Source organism: Canis lupus, chromosome 7 (genome assembly GCF_003254725.2).
Source record: "Canis lupus dingo isolate Sandy chromosome 7, ASM325472v2, whole genome shotgun sequence".
Taxonomy (NCBI): domain Eukaryota; kingdom Metazoa; phylum Chordata; class Mammalia; order Carnivora; family Canidae; genus Canis; species Canis lupus.
Window position 1 is genome coordinate 53,572,507 of NC_064249.1, and position 26,170 is coordinate 53,598,676.

At 44.0% G+C, this 26,170-nt stretch overlaps 1 protein-coding gene and 1 pseudogene across 15 annotated transcripts in view; both read right to left on the minus strand.

Moving 5' to 3' along the window:
* Positions 1 to 26,170, minus strand: part of FHOD3 (formin homology 2 domain containing 3) — a 464,819-nt gene that overhangs the window by 413,275 nt on the left and 25,374 nt on the right. The gene's annotated exons all lie outside the window — the stretch shown is intronic.
* On the minus strand, positions 23,309 to 23,433 carry LOC112649009 (U4 spliceosomal RNA; annotated as a pseudogene).

Below are 26,170 nucleotides of genomic sequence, written 5' to 3' on the forward strand. Positions count from 1 at the left end.
AATTGCCAGACTATTTTCCAAACTGGCTAACCATTTTACATTCCCACTGAAAATGCAGAAAGGTTTCAATTGCCCCATAATTCCAAAACACTCATTTGCTTTTAGATTATAGCCATCATAATGAATGTGAAGTGGTATCTCGTGGTTTTGATTTGCATTTCCCTAATCGTTAATGATTGTGAGCATCTTTTCATGTATTTATTACTAGTCATTTGGGGATCTTCTATGGAGAAATGTCTATTCAAATCCTTTACTCATTTTTTATTGGGTTGTTTGCCTTTTTGTTGTTGAGTTATATATTCTGGATACAAGTCCTATTTTGGATATGAGATTTGTAAAATATTCTCCCAATCTAAGGGTTGTCTTTTTACTTTCTCAGTGGGGTCCTTTGAAGCACAAACACTTTTAATTTTGATAAAATACAATTTACTTATTTTCTCTTTGGTTGTTTGTACTTTTGGTACCATATCACCTTTACTTTGAAAGATATTTTTGGAGAACATGGAATCTACATTAGCAGTTCTTTTCTTGGAGTACTCACAAAGTATGACCTGATGGTGCTCCAGCTCAAATCAACTCTATTTAAACATCAGCTGCCAATCTTACTGTTATTCTTTTAAAGAGAATCTATTTTTCTCAAGCTGCATTTAACGCTATCTTTGTCTCAATTTCCAATTGTTTTATATGAAGTGCTTATGTGTGGTTTACCTATTATTTATTTTGCCTGAGAGTTCTAGCACTTATTGAACTTGTAGCTTATCCTCATTTTTTGGTCTTGGAAAGTCTTCACTATCATCTCTTCAAATATTGCTTCCATCCCGATTTCTTCTCCCATTCTGGGACTCCGATATATGTATTTTAGACACATATACCATATGCCTATTATGCTCTTTTCTGCATTTTCCATTTTTGGCTCTCCATAAATTGGTCTTCAATGTCTTCTACTGACCTATATTCCAGATCATTGATTTTCTCTTCATCTATGTCTATTTTTCAGTTGAACCCATCTACTCCATTCTTTATTTTTGTATTTTTATTTCTACAATTTCTGTTTGCTTCTTTATATTATATACCCCTGCTTTGTTTTGTTAAAATTCTCCATCTTGCCTATTTTCTTGAATGTATTTGTCATAATTGTTTTAACGATCACATCTGATAACTCTAGTATCTATATCACATATAGATATTTCTATGATCCAAGTCTCTAGATATACAATGTATATTTTATTGACTACAATCATTGCTTATGAAGAAATTTCAAGGTTCTAGGTGATATCTTTCTAAAGGGAAGATTTTCCTTCGCTTCTGGCAAGCTGTAGGAGTACATCACCATAATCCAATCAAGGATTGAGCTCACCCAGAACTGGGTTTCTGTCTTTGTTGGCCTTATCTATTTTCAGTTAATCCTTACTTCTACTTGTAATCTTTAGGGGTCTCAACTGAATGCATGGAGTGTTTATTAAGATTTGTTTACCTTGGTGGGGTCTGAATTGTTTTCTTCTCCCCAGCACCATGAAACTGCTAACGGCTTTCCCTAACTTCTCAGCCTCCTCACAGTCATTTTCTGCTTGCCTTCATAGTCTCTGCACCTGCCACTGATGAACCAGTGAGTGCATCAAGGTGAAAAGCAACTCAGGATGTCAGGCTCATTGTCTCTGACCTCAATAACTCTCCCTTCTCTCTGGAATCTTGGCTTCCCAAGTCCTGACTGCCTTGGGAGCTTCTCTACTGCCTTCAAGAAGATATTTTTTGGTGCTTCGTCTACCTTACCTGTTGTCCTAGATGGGAGTATTGGTTTGCCACAAGCTAGTTCATTACAGTCAGAAGCAGAAGCCCAAACATCTAATTTTTAGTGGCTAAAAATATTTACTACTCACTTAACATGAATTGAGATGAATTATTTAATCCTTCCACAAGCTATGGGGAAGGGACTATTATTATTCTCACCTGATCACTGACATAAACCCATGGAGAACAGGTTCACAAAAAACTGTAACTTCAACAAACAGCTTGGCCGAGATCTTCAAAATAGTGGCAACTGAACCCAGACAGCCCAATTCTGGAGCTTGTGTCTTTAGCTACAGGAGAGTATAGAATGAGTTGGAAAGAAAAGCACAAGAGTAAGCCCTCAGAAGTCCAACATTTAAATATTGAGTCAAAGACAAAGACACTGAGAAGGAGCAGCAGAGGGATGAGAGAAAAACCAGAAGGTCGTACTACCAGCCAAAGAGGAGAGGGTTTCAGGTAGAACGTGATCGCTGAGACACATACTGTAACAACTTCCATTTGAAGATTACTAGGCCTAGCTTTATCAGCTGCTCATCCCTTCAAAAAAATACAAATTAAAATTTTAGGGGCATCTGGGTGCTCAGTTGGTAAAGTGTCTGTTTTCACATCCCACCCTTCTACAAATATTCCCTGAGCATACACTGTGTCCCAGGTGTACCATGCTAATTTGGCCTGCCAGATAGAGGCAGTGCAAAACACTCTTGACTAGCTGGACCACATAACCAAATGCATGGGGCTAAAATGGAACACTTCATAATTAGAGAAACCATGCAAATATGAGAGCTTTCACTGATTCTCCTTAAAATCTGTAAAACTCCTACATAAAACTTACAAGGGAATTTTTAACTTATGATTGCTTTATTCTTCAAAATTTATTTTATTCCCAGTCATTGAAAGAAAAAGACTGGAATGTATAATGCAAAGATACTTGTCAACATAGAGAAGGCTTTGGGTATTACAATCAGAAGGAAGAGTTGAGGAAATGAGGACAAAGAGAAGATGGAGGGGAAGGAGCACATTATATTACTAATGTGAGCCACCAATCAGATCCCCTAAGGATAGAATTTATGCCTAGGGTCATCTAGGCCTGCCATAGAATTTATAAGGCCCAGTGCAAACTAAAAATGTGGGACTCCATGTTCAAAAGCAGGGGTCCTTTCTCAGGGGGCTCTCTTGCAACCTGTCATGGTGTTCTGATGTTTTGTCTTTTGTTTTGTTATCTTCTGTTTACTACTGCACTTCCTTGAGCTAAGGAATACTTACTTACTGGGCAGTGTAGACCCTCACTGGCACCCCCTTAACTCAGCACACAGGCATGAGCCTGCACCCCAGGGTAGTGGAAAGTTACTAGGCAGGCAGGGAGGGAAACCCACAGCAGAGGACCTGTCCTGGGGGACATTGCATAAACAGAGGCAGGTGAAACCGCCTATAAGCGGGAATGAACATGCTCTGTTGTCCCATTAGCTTTCATTTAAAAGACAAAATCAGGGACACCTGGGTCGCTCAGTGGTTGAGCACCTCCCTTCAGCCCAGGGCATGATCCTAGAGTCCCAGGATCGAGTCCCGCATCGGGCTCCCTGCATGGTGCCTAGTTCTCCTCCCTCTGCCTGTGTCTCTGCCTCTCTCTGTGTCTCTCATGAATAAATGAATAAAATCTTTAAAAATAAATTAAAAATAAAAGACAAAATCAAAAATAAAATTATTAAGCATTTCAAAAGTGTTTTAAGGGGCACCTGGGTGGCACAGTCAGTTAAGTGTCCAACTCTTGGTTTTGGCTCAAGTTGTGATCTCAGGGTCGTGAGATCAAGCCCCACATTGGGCTCCACACTGCATGGAGTCTGCTTAAAACTCTCCCTCTCTCTCTGCCCCTCTGTCCCATGTATGCTCCTTCTCTCTCCCTAAAGTAAATAAATCTCTTTTTTTAAGATTTTATTTATTTATTCATGAGAGACACAGAGAGAGAGAGAGAGAGAGAGAGAGGCAGAGACACAGGCAGAGGGAGAAGCAGGCTCCATGCAGGAAGCCCAACATGGGACTCGATCCCGGGACTCCAGGATCATGCCCTGGGCCAAAGGTGGCACTAAACCACTGAGCCACTCAGGCTTCCCAATAAGTCTTTTTTTTTTTTTTTTAAGTATTTTAAAAGGTGCTTTTTTGAAGCAGGACATTAACCCTCAAGTGTGGGGCACTGTGTGACAACAATGGTTGCAGAGCAGTGAAAGTATTCCTGAGACACAACCCCTCCATCTTAACACTGCCTTTTGGGTTCTAGGCTATGAGCCAAAATGGTCTGGTTGACCCACCAGCTCCTCTGATCTGCTTGTATTCCTGGGTGGCGGGGCCTCCAGAACATGGCTTGATTTACAAGACCCTATTACCCAGTGTCTCTGCTGTCTCTAAAACAGTCATTCTTAAACTTCTGAGTGCCTACTAACCTCCTGGGACATGTGTTTGAGAGGGTGTTCTGGGTCATACTCCAATATTCTAATTCTGAGGGTCTGGGTGGGCAGGGCTCAGAACATTGCTCATTTCCCACTATCCTCAGGTGATCTGATGCAGGGGCCTAGAACAGTACTCATAACAGGTGCCAAAGATACTGTGTTAAGCTCCCAGGTTGGGTTGGGGGTGGTAGGTGGAAGTCTCAGGTTAGGCTGAGGACCAAGAGCAGAGACTCTGTGGGAAAGGAGGGAGTCCCAATCCCTTTGGATTTTGTGGAGTCCTCAGTACTTCCTTCCTACTCCAGTACATTTGTGTGTAGTGTTCTGCATGCTGAGCCAGTGTGTCTTAGGGTGTGAGCAAGGGGTAGAGTATTAACTCCATGTCCGAGAGAAGGTATCCTGATACCCTAGGAAAACACACAAATGGGTCAAGGATCCAGCTCCACCTGGCATGTGTGCCATTAACACCCAGGAGGAGCCACACCTCAGGGGAAGTCCAGCTGGCCATGACTATGACTTCTAAGAAGAGCTTTCAAGAACACTAGAGGGAGAGTTGCCTGCCACCCAGGAAACCCTAAATACCCTGGTCACTCCACAGCACCCCCAGAAAATAGCCTGTGGGGAGAAAAGAAAATCAGCCAGTCAAGAGATTGGGTCTCTAGGCCTTGGGCCACTGCCAAGCCAGGAGCAAAACCTGGGGCTGTTGAGTTAGCGCTTCCTGTAAAGGGAAGGGAAGAGAGACAGACGGCTGGCGGCATGCAACCTGGCAGCTCATGCAGCACTCAGTTTGGCCTACGTGGCATTTCAAAATATTTTTGGTTAATTGCCAAATAGCGTTTTTTTTTAATATTTTATTTATTCATGAGAGACACAGAGAGAGAGAAGCAGAGACACAGGCAGAGGGAGAAGCAGGCTCCATGCAGGGAGCCCAATGTGGGATTCGATCCTGGGTCCCCAGGATCAGACCCTGGGCTGAAGGCAGCGCTAAACCGCTGCGCCACCCAGGGATCCCAACTGCCAGATAGTTAAAAGAGGTTGTTCATAACATTCCAAGTTTCCAGCTTCTCTTGAAGGATGGAAAGATCCGGAAGCTCTGGACCATCCCTTCCAGGCCCAGGGAGGCTGGGATGAGCAGCAGCCATCCTCTATTCGGGGGTATATGCTCTGCTGGTTCTCCCAAGGCTATCTGCCCGCCTGACTCTCTCTGTCACCTGTCTGGACCCTGGCTCAGGTGACTCCAAGGCGCTTTTACCTCAAATGCTCTTGGATAAAATGTGCAATTTCTCCATTCAGTTTCAACCGTGCAGAACACTAATGTTCTCTGCCTGACACATTCTCAATAACCAGAGGATTTCAAAATCAGCAGTGTGAAATCAGCAGACAATTTGACTCTCCTCTGTTCCCTGAGTGATTCATTAACTATGTGACCAGACAGCCCGAGTTTAGTGACCAGCTGGATCCCCTCAACAAAACACTCCACTCTTTACTAGCGCACTGAGCTCTGTGCCACCATGAGCATACTCAGGGTCCCAGGTACCCAGGTCATTATCCACTGCTCCCGTTTCCTCTTTTGTCACCACAGCAAATAGCGTCATCCCAAGATGCCTGATGTCCCTGGTTACGAGAGCCCTGCCTGGTGGCAATGCCTCCCCCCACCTCACATGACAAAGTATAGGGCTGCTGAGAGCTATAATTAAAGCCTGGTCCCTGTACTCCTTGCCACAACTTTTTAAATCCAATTTAAAAATCCACAGGCATCCCTGTATTTCTAAATTACAACTGGTCCATTTTTAAATTAAAAAAAAAAAAAAAAAAAAAAACAGTGCCCTTGCTCCTTAGCTGAAGACCACATGACTCTCAGATCTCTCCTGGAGCGTCTGGCCACCATAAGACAAGCTTCTAAACAGCCATTTGTAGGGAAAGGCAAAAGTTGCAACACTTCCATTTATGATGCCGTATGCTTCAAGTGAATATTCCCTGAAAAACCCCCAAACATGTTGTCATCTTTAATTAGTGTTTGATAAATGTTTGTAGAGAGAAAGTCATCACCTCTTCTGGGATTATCTAGCAGCCTAGAGCAGAACTATCACTGTCACCGGGTCTGGGGCATTTGGGGACCTCGCTCATTACGCAGGACGTGCACTTCTGTAACCGAAAACCAAGATTGTCGGTACACGACTCCAGCTACGCTCCAAGCTCATTGGAGAGTCTGGAGAATCCCACCATTCGTACAGAAATAATCTTCAATCTATGACTGTTCAGGATTGAGCTTTTTGGAATCAATGGACATTTTCAACACAGTATATATTTTCTGGAGTGAAACTCTACTTTGCAATTTTGAATTTGTAGATTCAGACCAGTCATCAGTCATCACTGTTTGGGATCTGGAGATACTCTGCAGCTGAAAAGTATACTACAAGGTTGGCTTTAAAAAAAAAAAAATCTAAATTGAAATTTTCCTCGGGTCCCAGAAACAGTTCCAGTGGCTTCAGTTAGAAGTAGTGGCCCGTCTGTGACAGGACTTCACTCACGTCCCTTTCTGATTGGGCACTCAGGTAAAGAGATCTGGTATTCATGGGAAAAAAAAAAACCCTCATACCTACTATTTTCATGGAGAAGCACACATGTACATGTTTGCCTGCTTGTTGTTGTTTTTTTTTAATTCATCTAAAATGTGAATTTCTTATGGCCCCCTCACAGTTTGGTTGTAGACAGAAAGTAATCATTCCCAGATCCTCCAGAGAAATGCTCTGGCCAGGCAGATCCTGCAGCACCCGATGTGTCTGGTGTATGAACATGTCCTGTGTCCTGTAAGGCTGCCACCAACCCTTACACTGTTCCTGCAGCAATATGCCCAGATCATCATCTGCACAAATACACCTGGTGTCACACACACCTTCATGCACCCTCATGGAGGGAAATGGCCAAATAGGCAGGAGCCATTCATGCCTTAGGCCCCCTGTGCTAACCCCTTCAGAGCCACTACCCCATAGCAGCAGAGGTCTGTAAGGAGCACAGGAGCATCCAAGTTTCTGCCCACCTGGAGGACAGGGACAGTGATGTACACAGTAGCATCCACAGAAAGCAAGGTGGGTATTTCCCTGAGCCAGCTCTAGCAAAGCTGGGAAAACAGGACAGAGCATGCTAAGATTAAATGCTGGACAGTACTAGAACCTTGATATTATGACTCCAAGGCCACAATTATTTCTACAAGGCGGTGCCGTGGGCATCCACAAAGCCACCCCAGGTCCTGGAGACTTGTAGCTGCTCCCAAAGCCAAGGAGGGTGGCACTCAGGCACAGCTCCTGAAGGATGGGCACGCAGCCAAGGGTGCTAGACTGAATGGGCTTAAAGGTGGATTCTGGAATGCCTCTCATCAGCTGCTGGAGCTCCGTACAGGATTAATTAAATTAGTCCCTAGGCTCTGAGCCAGAGTGGCAAGCAGGACGATTCCCTCTCTCCCCAACTCCACCCCTTCTCATTCCCACTGGAGAATTCTAGTAAAACCTACAATCACGTTATCTCAGAGTAGGTCAGAAAGCGGATTTCCTGGTACAGAGCATCTCAACCATGCCTGGGCCCTGCATGTGGCACATTTTCACCCGGCTTCACCGTCCCTCTGGGAAGCCAGGCCACACAGGTTTCAGACAGACATTATGGCCACTGCACCAAGATTTAGCAGGAACGAAAAGCTCAACCAAAAACAGCCTTCATCTAATATACTGGGACTCCAATTTCTAGAAAGGAGTCTATACTTCATAGTAGTAAAGAATTCTTAATTTCTTCTTTGGTGTCCTTAGTTATTGAATCCCTGTTTTATGCAAGACATGATGTTAGCTGTTGTTTAAAGCATGACTCCCATCTCAAAATCAGGTCATCTGAGTGTAGCTACTCTTAGAACAAAGGTGAAACAGATACATGAATAATGACCCCCAGAGAGTCTGCTCATGTCAGTGTCAATCTCTGGGCTTGTGTATTTTTTTTAAAAAGATTTATTTATTTATTCATGAGAGACACAGAGAAAGAGAGAGAGAGAGAGAGGCAGAGACACAGGCAGAGGGAGAAGCAGGCTCCATGCAGGGAGCACCACATGGGACTCGATTCAATCCCGGGTCCCCAGGATCAGGCCCTGGACTAAAGGTGGCACTAAACCGCTGAGCTACCCGGGCTGCCCTGGGCTTGTGTATATTTTGTTGTAATGTATTATGAAAATGTAACCAGGAAAAAAAAACTTTTTGGAAACTCAGTGGTTCGATCAATGCTTTCTACACAGGAATCAGCTACAGATCTTGTGAAATGCAGACTCCAATTTAGTAGGTGGGGCAGGGCCACGATTCTGCATTTCTAACAAGGGCCCACTGATGTTGGTGTTTCTATGGGAAGACCGTAGGCAATGAAGGTGGGGGGCAGGGGAGAAAGAGAGAGAGAGATAAAGAGAAGGGGGAAGGAAAAGGGATGGAGAGGGAAGAGGCAGAGTGAGCTCCATCAGGAGAGAGAAAGCGCACTTGTCATAGGTGGGGGGGGGGGGGTTGGCGGTGTCAGGCAAGGGATCATGAAGGAAGAAATATCTGACTATGGCCAGGAATATGGATGTGATTTCAAAAGGCACACATGAAGAATGGAGGGAGGGGTAGGGATGAAGGCTTGGAAGTTAAAGAAAGAAAAAGAAAAGAAAGCAGAAACTGGACTCATGGTACACTAAGGCATCCGTCCATCCAGTCTGACTATTGGGTAGAGCAGTAGTTCTCAAACAGGAGCACGTAGAGTCATCTGTGGGGGGCTTCTCACAATACAGAATGATGGGCCCCACCCCCAGGAGTCTCTGGATCACTGGCACAGGGGCAGGTTGCACGTCTAACCACCACCTAGATTTTGCTGAAGCTGCTGGCCCAGGGACCAGACCTTGAGAACTGCTAGGACAGGGTTTGTCAAACAAAGACAAAGGATTTTGCCCCACTCCCACCCGCACTACATTCCAGGGAGGACAATCAGATTGTCTCAAAGAGTGGACTGTTCCCATCTGGAAATGGGTACAACAGCTCATGTTACTGCCAAGGCAAAGATGGTTATAAATCCAAAAGGGCAAAATCATCTGTCCCTCTGGATAAGCTTTACAAGCGATGGGTTTGAATCCATCCCACCAAGTTAAGTGGGGACAACATGGAACCCTTTCAGCTTGTGGATGAACTCCCAGAGAAGTCGAGTTGACCAACAACCACCCCAAATGTCAACCTGTCAAGTGCTCAAAGACAAAGTTATGTCTGCCCCACAGCCATCCACTCCAGGACTAATTTTTCCTCCTTCCCTCCTTTGGCAAGTAATAATTGGACCCTGAGAAAGTCTAGAAAGTCAGCTCTCACAGAGTCAGTGAGCTTCTGGGGCTGACTGCGAGGCAAGCCCAGGAGCACCAGCAACTCCAGGGATCCAAGGCCTGGTGGATGAGCATAAGTTACAGAGAGTCTGTACCCCCGGCCAAGGACAGTGTGGACAACAGATACACAAAAAGGGTGAAAATCCTCTGCCTGGGGTGCTTGCGGGGCTCAGTCAGTTGAGTGTCTGCCTTCAGCTCAGGTCATGATCCCAGGGTCTTGGGATCAAGCCCCATGTCGGGCTTCTTTCTCAGCAAGGAATCTGCTTTCTCCCTCTCCCTCTGCCTGCTGCTCCCCCTGCCTGTGTTCTCTCTGTGTGTGTCAAATAAATAAATAAATAAACAAACAAAATCTTTAAAAAGAAAGAAAGAAAATCCTCTGCCTGTAAAATGCCCACAAGCAACAGTTGTGTGAGACACACAAACAAGCAAACAGAGCAGATGCGAGCCAAGAGGTGCCACCCCAGGGAGCAGAGAGTGGCTCTGACTCAGCTCCTCTCCTGGGCTGTGCCTTCAAACCACACAGCAGGGGCAGAGGTGTGATGAAAGCCCATAGATGCCAGAGGCCACCTGGGATCAGTGAAGCCAGAACGTCCGGGAGCCAGGGCTCTGGCAGAAGGACGCTGAAGGCCCCAGCCCTTCCAAACCTGCAGCTGGCACCTCACCTTTAAGTGCACAGCCACCCACCCCAACTGAGCCGAGAGCTGGGTCCAGCCCGTGTTGGCAACAGGCCAGAACCTGTCCTTGTGCCCAAAATGCACCAATCAAGAAAGATTCTTTCCAAGAACCACCCAAGCTGTGCCCGGAGAGTAGTCTGGGCCTGCAGAAACACACGCCCTTCAAGCATTTTGTACTTCCAGTTGGCCTGAAGGGGGGAGAGAAGGAGGGAGAGAGAGAGAAGGGGGCATCCTCTGGGAGTCCTCAGAGATGCCACTGCCCCAACCCCAAGGCATCAAGTGGAAGTCATAAAGCATGGCTCTCCAGCGGGCACTGGGTTCCTGGCACACACAACCCCTGTCACCTGGAGCTGTGCGGCAGGCCTGTGATGGGGCTCATGGTCCTCCTCCACCACTGTCCTCGCTGCCCTGGCTGCCAGAGGAGAAGCTGCCGTCTTATAAGGAGAGCCAGTCCCTGTGAGAGCCACATTCGAGAAGCAACCAGGATAGCCCAGAGGAAGTGGGCACCATGCATCCTCTCAGACATGCTAGGGCCGGGGGCGCTGCAGGAAGGGGGACCCAAGGAAGCCAGTTGTCACCAGCCTTCCCCCTCACTCCAGACTCCCCCCACAATCCATGCTCTGCATTAATGGAAGGAACTCCTCCATGCATTTGTCCTTCACCGAAGCAACGTGAAGCTTTCTCAGCAGTGGTGCTGGAGGGATGCTACAGGAGGAAGGCGCTGCCGAGGGAGGGGGGGTATGGGGTGAGGACGTCCAGTGAGGTTCTGCCCCAGCTCCACAGCCAGAATGTTCTATCTCCCAGCAACCCTGCAGCCCCTGCACAGTCAGCCCAGCCATCACCTTCCTGCATCCCCTTTTGGGACAGACATGAGGCCCTTCTAGCTCCTGCCCACACTAGCACCCCAGTTCCTTCTGCTCACCCACTGCCTCCTTGGGGTTTCTCTCCTATGGTCCTGATGGTCCAGCCTTCTGGACAGAGATACTTGGGCTCCAGGCCTCGTGCCTGCACCAGTGTTCCCTCCCACTACACACCCACACCCCCACCGCCTGCCCACCCCACCTCAATTCTGGGGGCTTGCTTCCTGTTTGTCCAGTGATCAAGGACCCGCCAAACCAGCAAACTTCTCTACCATCTAATGCAATCAACGATGCCTTCTCCAACCAGGTCTATACCCCTTCCAAGTCCATCCTTCCTTGCACACTCTCCCTCAGCCCTGGGGTACCATGGACAGTTTTCATATATCCTATACTCTCTCATTGTAGCTTAATAATTCTTAATAATAAACTTCCCTTGGGATGCCTGGATGGCTCAGTGGTTGAGCATCTGCCTTGGGCTTAGGTCATGATCCCAGGCTCCTGGGATCAAGTCTCCCTGCAGGGAGTCTGCTTCTCCCTCTGCTTATGTCTCTGCCTCTCTCTGTGTCTCTCATGAGTAAATAAATAAAATATTTTAAATATATATATATATATTTATATATACACTTCCCCTGTTTAAATCACTGTGTGATTTCTACCTCCCAACCAGATCCAGACCATGATGCCAGAATTCTCCCCGAGGTGCACCCCAAAGAAGCCCTATAGTTACAGGGGGTGTAGCCAGGCCAGCACACCCTGTGTTACTCATCTGCTGACACCGAGGTACTCACAGGAGCAAGGGGCCCCCTACAAAGTACAGACACTAACTTTTAGTGTAGTATGTGATGATCAATCCTATTCTTTTGTCAATTGAGTATATACAGAAGTCAGGAACAGTGACTCAGACCCTCCTCTTAAAGATTCTTATTTTATCCGGCAATCCAAAAGTTTTTTGGATGCTTACTAACAATAGGTGTCTTGGAGCCTATTTCTATCAAACACAGGGGAAATTATGTGTACCTTATTTTCAATAACTTTTTTACCTTTTTACAAAAGAAAATAGGAAAGGGGTACCTCGTGGCTCAATAGGTTATGCCTCCGACTCTTGATTTCAGCTCAGGTCATGAGCTCAGGGTCCTAAGATCAAGCCCGGCATCAGGCTCTATGCTGAGAGTGAAGCCTGCTTAAGAGTCTCTCTCCCTTGCCCTCTGCCCCACCTCTTCCCCATCGTGCATGCTGCCTCTCTCTCTCTCTCTCTCTCTCTCTCTCAAAAAAAAAAAAAAAAAAAAAAAAAAAGGAAATAATTGGATATACACCTCTTTGAAGGAAATCTTACAAAGTGATTAGCACCCATCTGTGATCTGGATGTAATCAGAACTCAGAGGTCAGGGGAGGGACTTGGGAGGGAAAAGGGAATGTCAACTCTTGGGGGCAGGAACATACTCAGTCCCGGGCCTGCCACTGCCTGTGAGCCACCCTCATGGCTCCAATTCCATGTATGCTCACTCACTCACTCACCAGGAGGTACTGAGCATCTAGTGGGCCAGAATGGAACGAAATACATACTCTGATGTTGCATTCACTAACTGGAACAAAATACATACTCTGATGCTCCTGACCTTGATGTGATTTCCCAGGGAGACCTCCCTGCTGGGAGGAGACGGAGCCCATACACAGCGGGGTGCCCAGCAGCCAAATCATTTTCAGTGACTAGGCTGGCCTCCCCATGTGAAACCAACTCACACAACTGGAAACACAGACAATTTTTCATGGGCTGGACTTCTGCTGGATGAACTAGCCATCAAAATGATTCACAGAGGGTCCTGCAAGGCCACAGGCCCCTGCCTTCAGCCTGCCCTCACCAGCAAAACCTTTACCCAGGTCAGGAAGAGCTCATCCTCAGAGGTCATCTTCACCATCCCCGTGAACCAACTTCACAGGAAGGAGGAGCAGTAAGGACGTCTGTTCTGTAATTGTTTGCATTATGGCTGAGCTGGTCTGCCTCAAGCAATGCATAATAATAAGTCCTTACATTTATAGGGCACTTTACTGCACTTGAAATACTTTTACAAACATTTCCTTTTGGGAAAGGAAATCTCTCGCTACTTGGGCTTTTTTTTTCTCTCAGATGCTTTGTTTTCGCTTCTTGAGAAGCTTCTGTGTAATCCACTCCGTGACATAATACACAGGCCACAACAATGTTAAGGGTCACCTCCAACGCACAAGGAGAAAACCTGTGAGTTTAAAAAAAAATTAATAGATCTGGTTAATTTGCACTTAAAGTTGGTTAATTTCAAGCCAAATCTACTTCAGTGGGTATCAGGTTCATGCAGCACAATCCCCTGCAGGTGTGTGGGAAACACCACGCGCTGCTACAGTCCAAACATCCCCTGTCAGTGTAGAAACTGCCTCCAGACCAGAGGAGCACCCAGCCACGCACACTCCCGGTAGGCATGACTAAGCCATCACCTCGTCCTTCCACCTGAGACCTGACCTCCAAGCTGACCCTAGGGGGCACTAGGAGTGGATTGAACTTGGCATAAGCCACAGAAAGCTACCTGCCCTTCTTGAGCTACAGGTGCCCTGCGCATCCCACTCAAGTTCTGTCCTGGGATTCCATCTCCTAGTGGCTCAGGGGTCCATGCAGCCCTCCCCAAGACGTCTGTAGCATTGCTAGGAACATGCTCACATGGCAGGGCCACAAACCAGCTGGCCTCCTCTCTTCTCCAGTCCTGTTTTTCCTCCTTCACAGTTGGGCTAAAACTCGACTCGCCCACCTCCCCCCTTCTCATCTCCCTGATACAGCCCTGAGTGATTGAACCACCCTGTCCCACTCCCTGCAGCCACCAGACTGCCAAGCCGCAGCACGTCTCTGATCCCATCTCTAACCCCTCCTTCATCATCATGAGGGAATACTTTTAAAAGATGAAGCCTCTGCACTGCAGTGATTTACGTCTCTCTAGAATCTTCTTGTGCCTTTAGCACAGTGGCTACACATGTATTATATAATGCTGAGCACAGGAGTGGTTCTTCTGGGTGGCAGAACCATGGAGACCAGGACTGGTAAGGACAGAGACAGAACCCCGCTCTGCTCTGCTCACATGCGGAGTGTGGGTGATGGGGGTGGGACACGGGAGAGGGCGCAAGGGCAGGCCAGAGCAGATCGCATGGGACGAAGGTGCCCACACACTCTCCTGCACGCTGTGCACACACAACAAAGGTTTCAGAGGGGAGGGATGGGGCTGGTGTCAAGTTTCTGGAATCTCTGGTAGCTCTGCGGATAGCAGACAGCAGGAAGTGGGAGCTTGCTTTTGCTTCCTCCTATTGCTGCTGAGAGCTTCAGGTCTGGAGGCCTGACCGCAGGCCGTGGGCTGCCTGAGGATAAAGCCCGGAGATGGTGGATGACCCCCAAGCCACAGCCCTCTGTCCCTCGGGAACTGGCTTCTTCGGAGAGCAGGAGGTGGGGAGATGTGAAGTGGTGGTTAGTTTCTGAGTTTTACCAAATAAAGTAGAATCTAAGTGTGGGGGGGGCGGCGGTGGAGTGGTTTTAGGTACAAGCCGTGAGGCGTGAGGTCAGCAAGGGGCAGTGAAATCAGGAGGGAGCTATGGCCTCCAGCTTAGCCCACCGCATCTCTGCACTCACTTCTTGAGCAGCCCCAGCCAGCTCAGGACTTTAAAGACCACCCATCCCTGCTATGTAGCCCCAACCTAAAATCCAGACTTGAAAATCCATCGCCTATGTGGCATCTGCACTTGGATACCCAACCGACCACCCCACCTTGATACACCCAAACTAAGCCCCTAATCTTGCCCACAAACCTGCTCTCCCACAGTCCTCCTGTCTCAGCAGAAGGCTCCTCTGACCTTCCAGCTGCTCTGGCCATAACCACCAGCCAGCTTTGACCCCCCTCTTCCTCCCACATCCCATGCAGTCTGTTGGGAAAGCTTGTGCTTCTACCTTCACCATATATTCAGAATCTCTGACTTCTGCCACTATCACCCTCGCAATGAGGATCCTGGTATCACCTCTACCTACCCTACAGTCTCTCTCTTGACCCGGCAGCCAAAGAGATCCCTTGTAGTATGAATCAGATTTTGACACTCTGCAGCTCAAAATCCCCCAGCAGCTACTCACTGTGAAGCTCTACAGTTGAACTGCCCTTTATCTGTCCGCCTCTCCCACTGCTCTTCCCCTTACTCACTGCACTCTAGCCACTCCGGATTCTTGGTTGTTCCTCAAACATGCCAAGCACACTCCTGCCTCAGGACCTTTGCACTTGCTGTTCTCTCTCCCTGGAATCCAAAATACTCTTCCCCTAGAATGCCATGTAGCTTCTCTCCTCCCTCCCTGTAGGCCTCTGCTACAATGTCACCTTTCTGGAGGCCTTCCTTCACCGTTCCATATAAAATAGCAGCCCTGGCCCTCCCTCACCCCGTGTTATATTCTTCTTATCCTTCACCACCTGACATACACCTGTCTGTCTCCCCAGCAGAATGTCAGCTCCATGAGATCAGGAATTTCATTCTGACCACTGCCTTAGCCCCAGTGCCCAGTATATGGCAGCCAGTCACACATTAGTAGAATGTAGGACTTTGACAACTGAGAATGTGGAATAGAAGGCTTCTAAGAAAGCAGGGATGCTGCCAAGAGAGAAGCAGGAGCACTAGGGAGAAAAGAAGATAGCATGGAATAAAGCACGAGTCAGCAAACTATGGCTCACGGGTCCAATCCAGCCCACCACTTGTTCCTGCAAATAAAGCTTTATTGGAACATATGCATTTGTTCAAGGTTTGTCTATGGTGCCAGTTGCAGCACAAGATTTGAGTAGTTGCAGCAGAGATTCTACGGCCCACTCAGCATGAATACTTACTCCCTGCCCCTTCATAGGAAACTGTTGTCAACCTCTTACATAAAGCAGAATTTTTCAAGCCATAAACTCAAGGACAACCCTCCCACAAACAAAAACGTCTGCAAACCTTCCAGGAGGCTCACACCCCCGTTTGAGACACAGTCACAGAGCAAATACGGCAGTGGTGGAGAAGTAAGACTTCGCATCAGTCCCCGGTGCTGCCACTCAGTAACTGTGTGACATTACATAGATAACTTCTCTGGGGCTCTTCTTCCTTCTCAATAAAATAAGAAACACTACCAACCACCTCGTAGAACTATCGGGAAGAGTCAAGATTTTGTAGGTAAAGCACTAACGATGGCTAGCTCACAATATATCTACGCAACTAACCACTGAGAATTCTCTGTCCTCCAAACACAGTCTTGATGCTACACATGTATTGACTCATCTTACCCTTACAGAGACCCTAACAGGGCTGGGCCAGGACTCCAGCAGGTTTTCCTTATCTTTAATGAACACAATTTTCATTTTTAAAAAATAAGTTTTTATTTAAATAAAGATGTGGGATGTCTGGGCTGCTCATTGGTTGAGTGTTTACCTTTGGCTCAAGTCATGGCCCTGGGGTCCTGGGATCGAGTCCTGAATCAGGCTCCCTGCAGGGAGCCTGCTTCTCCCTCTCCCTATGTCTCTACCTCTCTCTCTCTGTCTCTCATGAATACATAAATAAAATCTTTTAAAAAAAGATAAAATGAAATAAAAGTGATGAAGTCTATGGCTTCAGCATTGGGAAAGGACTGACTCTGGGGAGTCAGGGAAAGCCCTGAGCTCCCTTGGAGAGCTGCATGGGTCCCTGTGACCTCTGTCAATCTCCCCAGCTGCTTCCCAAATTAGCAAGAAAATCTCCAGATTCAAAGAAACCTCATGACACACTTTGCAAAGATACCACGGAAAGAAACTGATTTGGTGGCTATTTTTGGCTGGTTAGCAGATAACTGGTCGTTGCAGAAGCAAACCTCTTGAATCATTGGCTTTAAAATGCCAGACTCAGAGCAGAGAAACAGCAGCGTGGCAAAGGCAAACACTGCAGGGCACCCGCTCCCTCTAGGGCTCTGCTTCCTGAACCAGTGACGTTCTTTCGACTTTTTCACAAACCAAATGTGCAGTATTATTTTCTCAAGTATTTTCTAAAGTTTGAACTACTTTACTCCTATGAAATATGTGGGGGAAATTGTGCACCATTGAAATGTACCGTCTGTTAAATCAGAAAAAAGAATTTTCTTTTCTGAAGATTTTATTTATTTATTTATTTATTTATTTATTTATTTATTTATTTGAGAGAGAGAGAAAGAGAGAAAGAGAGCATGAACAGGGGAAGAGGGACAAACAGACTCCTTGCTGAGCAGGGAGCCCAAGGCAGGGCCCGATCCCAGAACCCTAGGATCATGAGCTGAGCCGAAGGCAGACGCTTGGCTAACTGAGCCACCCAAGCGCCCTGGAGAAAAGAATTTTCAACTCAGACTAGATAACATGAGAAGCAGCATTAATTAAGAATCAATAGTGAATTCTTTTATGATACCATTTTTTAGGAGTAAATAACGTTTTTAACTTACTTGGTGAGACTAACGACAGGCAGAATTTAAAAGGAAAGCCTGACTTGGAAGTCAACTTAATTATGGCCCTGGCAGGCACAGTTGAATCTTTCAGTTCCCATAAACTCAAGTGTGTCTCACTTCGTTCCTGGACTTTCCCATTACCAAGATGGGGCCAGACTGAAAGCCCTAGTGTGAACACAAGACATTTTTTTTTTTTAACAAGACATTTTTTATTTCAGCTCAACCACCGTGCTCACGGAAGATGGACATGGCTAGGCTGCTGAGTGGTCCCAGCTAACAGCACTCCACAGGGAAACACCCTCAGGGAAGAGATAACTGTGGTTCATTTTATAGGAACCAGTACCATTAGAACAAGTGAAGTTTTAGTTTGCTGTCTTATCTTGGGCTGCTATAACAAAATGCCAGAGACTAGGTGACCCAAACAAGAGACATTTCTTTCTTACAGAGGCTAGGAAGTCCAAGATCAACCTGTTAGTAGATTCACTTCTTGGACTTCCTGGCTTGTAGATGGCCACCATCTTTTTTTTTTTTTTTAATTATTTATTTATTTAGTTAGTTAGTTAGTTATGAGAGACGGGGGGGGGGGGTCGAGGCAGAGACACAGGTAGAGGGAGAAGCAGGCTCCATGCAGGGAGCCCGACACGGGACTCGACTCGATCCTGGGTCTCCAAGATCAGGGATGGCCGCCATCTTACTATGAGCTCCCATGGCCTTTCCTTGGTACCTTCATGTGAAGAGAGGGATCTCTCCTGCCTCTTCCTCTTCTTATAAGGACACAAAATCCCTATATGTAGATATAAGGGGCTACTTATAGTCCCTTATACTATAAAGGACTATTTATAGTCCCTTTTATGATGGACTACTTCCATCATGGCCATGGTTTATGACATCATTTAAATTTTAATCACCTCCAAACATTTCACCTCCAAAATGCCATCACATTGGGGGTTAGACCTTCAACATAGGAATTTTAGAGGGACCCAAACATTCAGCCCATAACATGCCCTGAATAAAGTTTTTAAAACATCTTTTCATTCAGGTTCTGAAAATGGAATTCTTGCTTTCTCAAAGAAGCCCTCTCTACCGCCCACTGGGTCTAAGCTCTACTACATTCTGAAATCTTAGCATTTGTGTCTCAGTCTACAAAATACTAATTTACATCTGTCCTTTTGTTAAATAAATGCCCTTCTGTCTCTTTCATCTGTGGGTGTGGGCTCCCCTATCAAGAATTCTCTTTGCAGCAGAGTGAAAAAAAGAGGAGGGGGAAGAAGGGGGGGCAGTGGAAGACAAAAAAGAGCCTTTGCTTTCCTTCCTTCTGCCCACAGCACTCTGCCCACTGCCAGCATCATCTATTATGAGTGAGGCAGAGACGATGGAGCTCTAGTGTCTCCAAGAAAGAGAAGAGCCACAGGAATGGCCCTTCTCTTTTCATTTCAATAATTCCTGGTCCTGAGGTTCCTCAAAAACCATGATGCTAAAGCACTCACTGTGCTTAGGGATGAGGATAAATCTGCTACTGCACAATCTCAAAATCAGAGTATCTGAAAAATACCAGGGACGTTATCATCACCTCCTTCTTTTCCACATAGCCAATTCGCAATGGCAAAAGCCAGGAGATTCTATATCAATGGTTTCCATCCTCTATGGTTTTTTTACATAAGTTTTTTTATTATCTAAGGATAAGCCATTTAGAAAACACTGAATACATCCATGTCACCACCACTCAGATAATAACATAGAGCATTCCTCGTTCTATGTTAATCCCCTTTTTCATCCAAATGTAATCTAGGGGCACCTGGGGGGCTCAGCGGTTGAGAGTCTGCCTTTGGCTCAGGTCATGATCCCAGGGTCCTAGGACTGAGTCCCACATCAGGCTTCCTGCAGGGAGCCTGCTTCTCCCTCTGCCTATGTCTCTGCCTCTCCCTGTGTGTCTCTCATGAATAAATAAATAAATAAAATCTTTAAAAACAAAAACAAGGGTAACTCCTATCTTAAATGGTAAAATTATAAATTAGCTTTCCCATACTTGAACTTGATATAAATTAAGTATTCTCCAGTCTAGCTTCTTTCTTTCAAATATATGTCTGCGAGATGCATCCATGTTGTTACATGGATGTAACAGCACACTGATTTTCAGTAGCTGTAGGACATGCTATTGTATGAATATAACACAATTATCCATTCCACTGCTGATAAACATAGTGTGGTCTCTGTTATTTAGTATCACACAGATTGCTACTGTGAAGATTTTTACATACATCTTTCGGGCATCTATGTTTATGTATCTGTTGGGTTTATAAGTATGGGATGGTGAGTCATAGAGCGCATGCAAATGTTCAGTTCTGTAGCTGTAAAAAGAGTATTTAAAAGTGGGTATGTGACCATTGCTTTGGTTCCACATCTTTGCCAACCTTAAGTTTTATCATGCTTTTGAATTTTAGCTATTCTGGTGGGTGTGCAAATTAAGAAAAAAAATTTTTTTTGCGTGTCCCTGGTGAATAAAGTCTATTGGCCATTTGGGTATTATCTTGAAGTGCCTGTTCAAGTCTTTCCCCTCTTCTTCTATTAGTCTGTCTTTTCTTATTTATTTAGTAGGAGTAGGCACTCTTTACGTATTTTGAATATGAGTCCTTTGTAGAATAATACATACATACAGATAGATAAAGAGCCCATAAATATCTTCTCCCATTGTGTGACTTGCCTTTCAACCTGTATTGGTGTCTTTTGATGGACAAATCTTAATTTTAATGTACTCCAAATTATCACATTTATTCTTTTATGGCTAGTGCTTTTTCGCATCTTACCTAAAAATCTTTGCCTATCCAAAGTTGTGAATATTATTTTCCTTTATTATCATGTAGGGACTTTATTATTTAACCTTTCACCATTAGATTTATGATCCATCTGGAATTGAATTTTTAATATAATGCAACATAAGAGGCAGGAAGCATTTATTCCCATACGGATATCCAATTAACCTAGGACCAGTTACTGAAAGGATAAACCTCTTCCCACTACATGGCAGCATTACCTCTGTCATCACTAATACACGTGTATGTCTCTGGATTCCATGCTGTTCCAAGGTCTAGTTATAGACCTTGCACTACTGCACTAAATTGGGGATGAGGGAGCCCTTGCATCAATACCACATGTTTTAGGTACTATAACTTTGAAATAAATCTTCATCCTAGCAATGTAAGTCCTCTCTTTTGTTCTTTTTCAAGACTACCTTGGCCATTCTCAGTCTTGTGCATTTCCATATAAATACTAGAATCAGTTTGTCAGTTTCTACAAAAAAGGAAAATCTACTTAGATTTTAATTGGGATTACATACACCAATTTAAGACAAATTACATCTTTGCAATACTGAGTCTTCCAATTTATGAACATGATATATCTGTCCATTTAATTCAGTTTTTAAAAATACCTTTCAATTTCCTAAGTAGAGGTCTAGAATGTCTTCGGTCAAATGTACACCTAGATATCTGATGATTTTATTTTTTTATCATTTTAAGTTTCTAGATTTTGTTTCTGTGATACAGAAATTGAGTTAATTTTTGTATACTGATCTCGTATCCAGCGACTACTAAATTCATTTGTTAATTCTAGGTGATAAAGTATAGATTATTCTGAATAATCTTCATATATAATCATGATGTCTACGAATGACAATTTTATTCTTCCTTTCAAATCTTCATACTTTTTATTTCTTTTCCTGGCTTTGTTGTACTTACTAGGACTTCCAGTACCATGTTAAAAAGAAGTAATTATAACTGACTTCCTTGTCTCAGTCCTAGTTTCAGGGCTTTGAGTATTTTACCATTAAATATGATGTTTGTTCTATATTTAAAGAGACATCATTCATCAATATCTGCAGTTTGCTGAGATCCAAGTTTGCTAAGAGGTTTTTTTAAAACAAATGAATATAAACTTTAACAAATGCTTTTTCATATTATGAACATGATTTTTCCCTTCAGCCTGTTAGCATATTGAGTAACACTGATTTTTAAATATTCAACCAAATTTTCACTTCTAGAATTATTCCAACTTGGTACTACTCTGTCTTACCCTTTGACTACATTGTTTTTTTTTGTTGTTGTTGTTGTTGTTGTTTTTTGTTTTTTTATTTATGATAGTCACAGAGAGAGAGAGAGAGAGAGGCAGAGACACAGGCAGAGGGAGAAGCAGGCTCCATGCACCGGGAGCCCGACGTGGGATTCGATCCCGGGTCTCCAGGATCACGCCCTGGGCCAAAGGCAGGTGCTAACCCGCTGCGCCACCCAGGGATCCCCCCTTTGACTACATTGTTGAACTTATTTTGCCAACATTTTCTTTAGGTTCATATCTATACTTACAAAAGAGATTGACTCAGGCAGTTTTCTTTCTTGTAATGTCCTTGTCAGGATTGGGGATCAAGGTTATATTCATTAAATAAGTTTGGAAGTGTTCTTTTTCCATTTTCTAGAGGAGTTGGTATAAGATTGGTGCTAGTTCTTCTTTAAATATTTGCATCACTAATGAGGATATCTGGTCCTAAGGAATTCTTTATAGAAAGGATTTATTTACAGATCCAATTCTTTAAGACCCAAATATGTAAATTTTGTCAAATGTTCCTTTCATATGCACTTATAAAGAATATATAATCCACAATTATGTGGCATAATGATCTCTACATGTCAGATAGGTTATACTGGTTGATAGCATTCAATTAAAATCTTCTAGAGCCAAGCAGATTTTATTGTCATCTTCTGCTATCAGTTACTTAAAAAGCATGCTAAAAAGCCACTCTAATTGTAAATTTGTCTATTTACATGATATTACAGGTTATTTTGTCTATCAAAATTCATTTCATATATTCTATAATTAGATATAAACAAATTTGGGTTTCTGGTGTCTTGGTTGATTGTTCCTCTTCGTATCTAGTTATGTTTTCTGCCTTAAGTTCCACTTTGTCTCATTTGCTATATCACCTGATCTGCATGGAATGTCCTTTTTCCATTCATTTACTATCAGTCTTGTTGACTCCCTATATTTAAGGTATTTTTGTAAGGAGCATTAACTGAATTTTGCTGATTTTTTTTTTTTAAGATTTTTACTTATCTTTTTGAGAGACAGTGACAGTAAGAGAGATCAGAGGGAAAGGGAGAAGTGGACTCACTGCTGAGCAGGGAGCAGGACACCAGGCTCCACCCAGGACCCTGAGATCATGACCTGAGACAACAAAGGCAGACACTTAACCAAGGGAGCCACCCAGGTGCCCCAGGTTTTTTAAAATTAAATTTCACAATCTCAGAGTTTTAATTGGAATACTTAACCCATTTTTAAACTCATTTTTTAAAAGATTCATTTATTTATTTTAGATAGAGAAAGAGAGCAGTGGGGAGGGACAGAGGGAGACAGAGTGGTAAGCATATTCCATGCTAAGCACAGAGCCAAGTGAGGGGTGCAATCCTACAACATTAAGATCACGATCTGAAAAAAAAAAAAGATCACGACATGAGCCGAAACCAAGAGTCAGACACTCAACTGACTGTGCCACCAGGCACCCCTCACCCATTTTTATTTAATGCAATTATGGATATACTTGGATTTAAATCTACATTCTACACATTTTCTATTTTTCCTATTGTTCAGTGTTCTTTTTTCTCTCAATTCTCACCTTCTTTTGGGTTAGTCAAGTTTTCTTCAATACTCTCTTCTCCTCTATTATCTTGTTAATTATATATTATTTTACTATTATTTTAAGGACTACCATGTAAATAACATCCTTCACTTTTTCAATTAGCAATAATTGTGCCTCAGATAAACCTCATTGGCTACGATACTGCCACTGTGCAAAGCTACATCCTTCACTTTTTATTGATTAGTACTTTTCCCATTGTCTAGAATATAAAAGGACTTTAAAATAATTCATTCCTATTTACCCCCATTCCTTTTTTATTCCTGCTTATTGTCTATTTTGATTTTACATGTACTTTAGTTCCATGAGACATTATTATTGCTTTTTACAGTCAGTATTCATTTAGATTTCCTCACATTTGCCTTATCCATTGCTCTTCATTCCTGCATCTCCATGCTTCTAACTGGAATCATAAATGCTTCTTTCTGAAGAATCCCTTTTAGTATTCTTTAGGGTGCATTTGCTGGCAATAAATTCAGTCTTTGCTCTTGGAAATGATTTTATTTCATCTTTATCTCCAAGGAAAACCTCGGTATAAAATTCTACTTTGGCATTTACTTTTCAACAGTTGAAAGACGTATTTCATTGTCTCCTAGAGTCCATCATTTCAGCTGAGAACTCTGTTGTTAGTCTTCCTCTTGTTTCTTCAAGAATAATAGGTCTTTTTTCTCAGGCTGCTTTTGAATTGTCTTTTTGTCTTTGGCATTCAGAAATGTTACTGGCATGTGTTTGTGTCTTTCTTTACATTTATCCTGCTTGGGGTTTATAGGACTTCTTTAGTCTATGGTTTGGTACACTTCATTAGTTTTGGAAAATTCTCTGTTAGTATCTCTTAGAATATTGCCTCTTCCATTATCTTTATGGGGTTCCAACTGACATGTGTGTTACACCTCTTTATTATATATCATGTATCTTTTGTGGGCATTTTCAATTTTATTTTTCATCTTTTCTCTCTTCCTGTTTTTTTTTTTTTTTTTTTTTTTTTAGGATTTATTTATTTATTCACGAGAGACACAGATTGAGAGAGGGAGGCAGAAACACAGGAGGAGGGAGCAGCAGGCTCCATGCTGGGAGCCCGACGTGGGACTCGATCCTGGAACTCTGGGACCATGCCCTGGGCCAAAGGCAGACACCAAACTGCTGAGCCAACAAGGGATCCTCTCTTCCTGTTTTAGACAGGATATTTTTAACTGGCCTATCTTCTAGATCACTAATCTCTCTTCAGCTGTGTCTAAGCTAGTGTTAAATCCACCTATTTATGCTTAATACCATTGATTCTATTTTAGTTCTAGAATTTCTATTTGATTGTTTTTTCTATTTGATTTTTTATGTAAATAGATTCTAATTCTCTGGTGAAATTCTCCATCTTGTCATTTACTGTCTTGAACCTCTTCATCACAGACATTAAAGTCCCTGCCTGATAACTGCAATATCTACCAGCTGTGTGGTTTTTGACTGTTTTGACTTTTTCTTCTCTTGATCCTGCTTCTTATTATGCCTGATATTTAACTGAGTGATGGATATTATATGTATATGTAAAAGTACAAAGGATCTAGATGATACATGATTTTCTGATTTTCTTTAGTTTGGGACAGGCAACTAGATCAGGAACAGATCATCTTAATCCAAATCAGCAGTTTAGCTGATTTGAGGCTTAGTTTCAGTCTTTGCAAATTTGGTCTATTTCTGGTTAGCTAGTTTAAGGTTGGGTTTCAGTCTTTATAAAGTTGGCCTATTTTAGCAAGCTATTTCTCCTAGGATGTAGTCCTCCAGGGTTCCTGACTAAAGTGGGAGGGTATTTATAAGCATGGGGTGTTTCCAGGATATCTCCACCTTTGTAAGGCCCAACTCTCACTTTTATCTCCTTGGCATAATAAGACTGTTTACAGTTCTGCTCAACGATTCAAGCTCTCAGCCTGTGCTGTTTATGAACCATTGTTATTTGGAGAGGGAGGGTCTCAAAAGCCAGACAGTAACATATGAGAAATTAAGTCTGAGATGGGACTGACCTTTTCAGATTTAATCTTCTGGCCACTTTCTAATTACATACACATCAAAAACCTAGAACCAAAAACAAAACAAAACAAAACAAAACAAAACAAAAACAAACAAAAAAACCTAGAACCAGGATGGAGAACGCATCAAAAAAAACTTAATACCATAAATCTGAAGCAAAGAAAAGCAAAAAAGAAAAAGCTGAGAAGTTGTTGGAAGAGGCGGTGGCAGTGACTTCAGGGGATCAAAGATGACTGAGAGCAGGATCCTACCCAGTGAATGTTCTTCCTCTCCGTAGGGAGAAGGAATTCAAACCCATTCTCATAATCTAAAGAGAAGGAAAACCTGAGGAAGGTGGAGACTCATCACTGGGAAGGCAAGGAGAATGGTGACTTCCAGCCGCCGTCAGTGGAGCAGCCTCTATGTAGGTGACAGCATCTATCTGAACCAGTGCCTGGAAACGGGGAGGATTTGGGGAATGGGAAATAGCTGAGCACCGGTGTGGGGGTGCAGAGCTCGGCTCAGTCAGAGACCAGATCGGGTGTGGGTGGAGGAAGCTGCATGAAACCAAGTCATCTCCTGCATCTCCAATCCTACCTTCATGAATGTATTACAGCTTGGGGAACACACAAGGATGCCATGTCCCAGGACCAGCTTCCCTCAGTTCACTGCAGGGACCACTGCTTCTGCAGCAATGTGGATCTAGAAAAGAGGGATACTGCAAAGGGACAGGAAATGGCTGGGGGACTGAGGGATCAGGGGACAGTGGGATGGAGGGCAGGCTGAATTCAGGTTGTAGAGGACCGTGAATGTCAAATTAAAAAGATCAAATCACTTAGGCCTTTGGCCACAAGATCCAAAGCAAAGCTCTTCTAACCAGACCATCTTTCTGTTCTCCACTCAG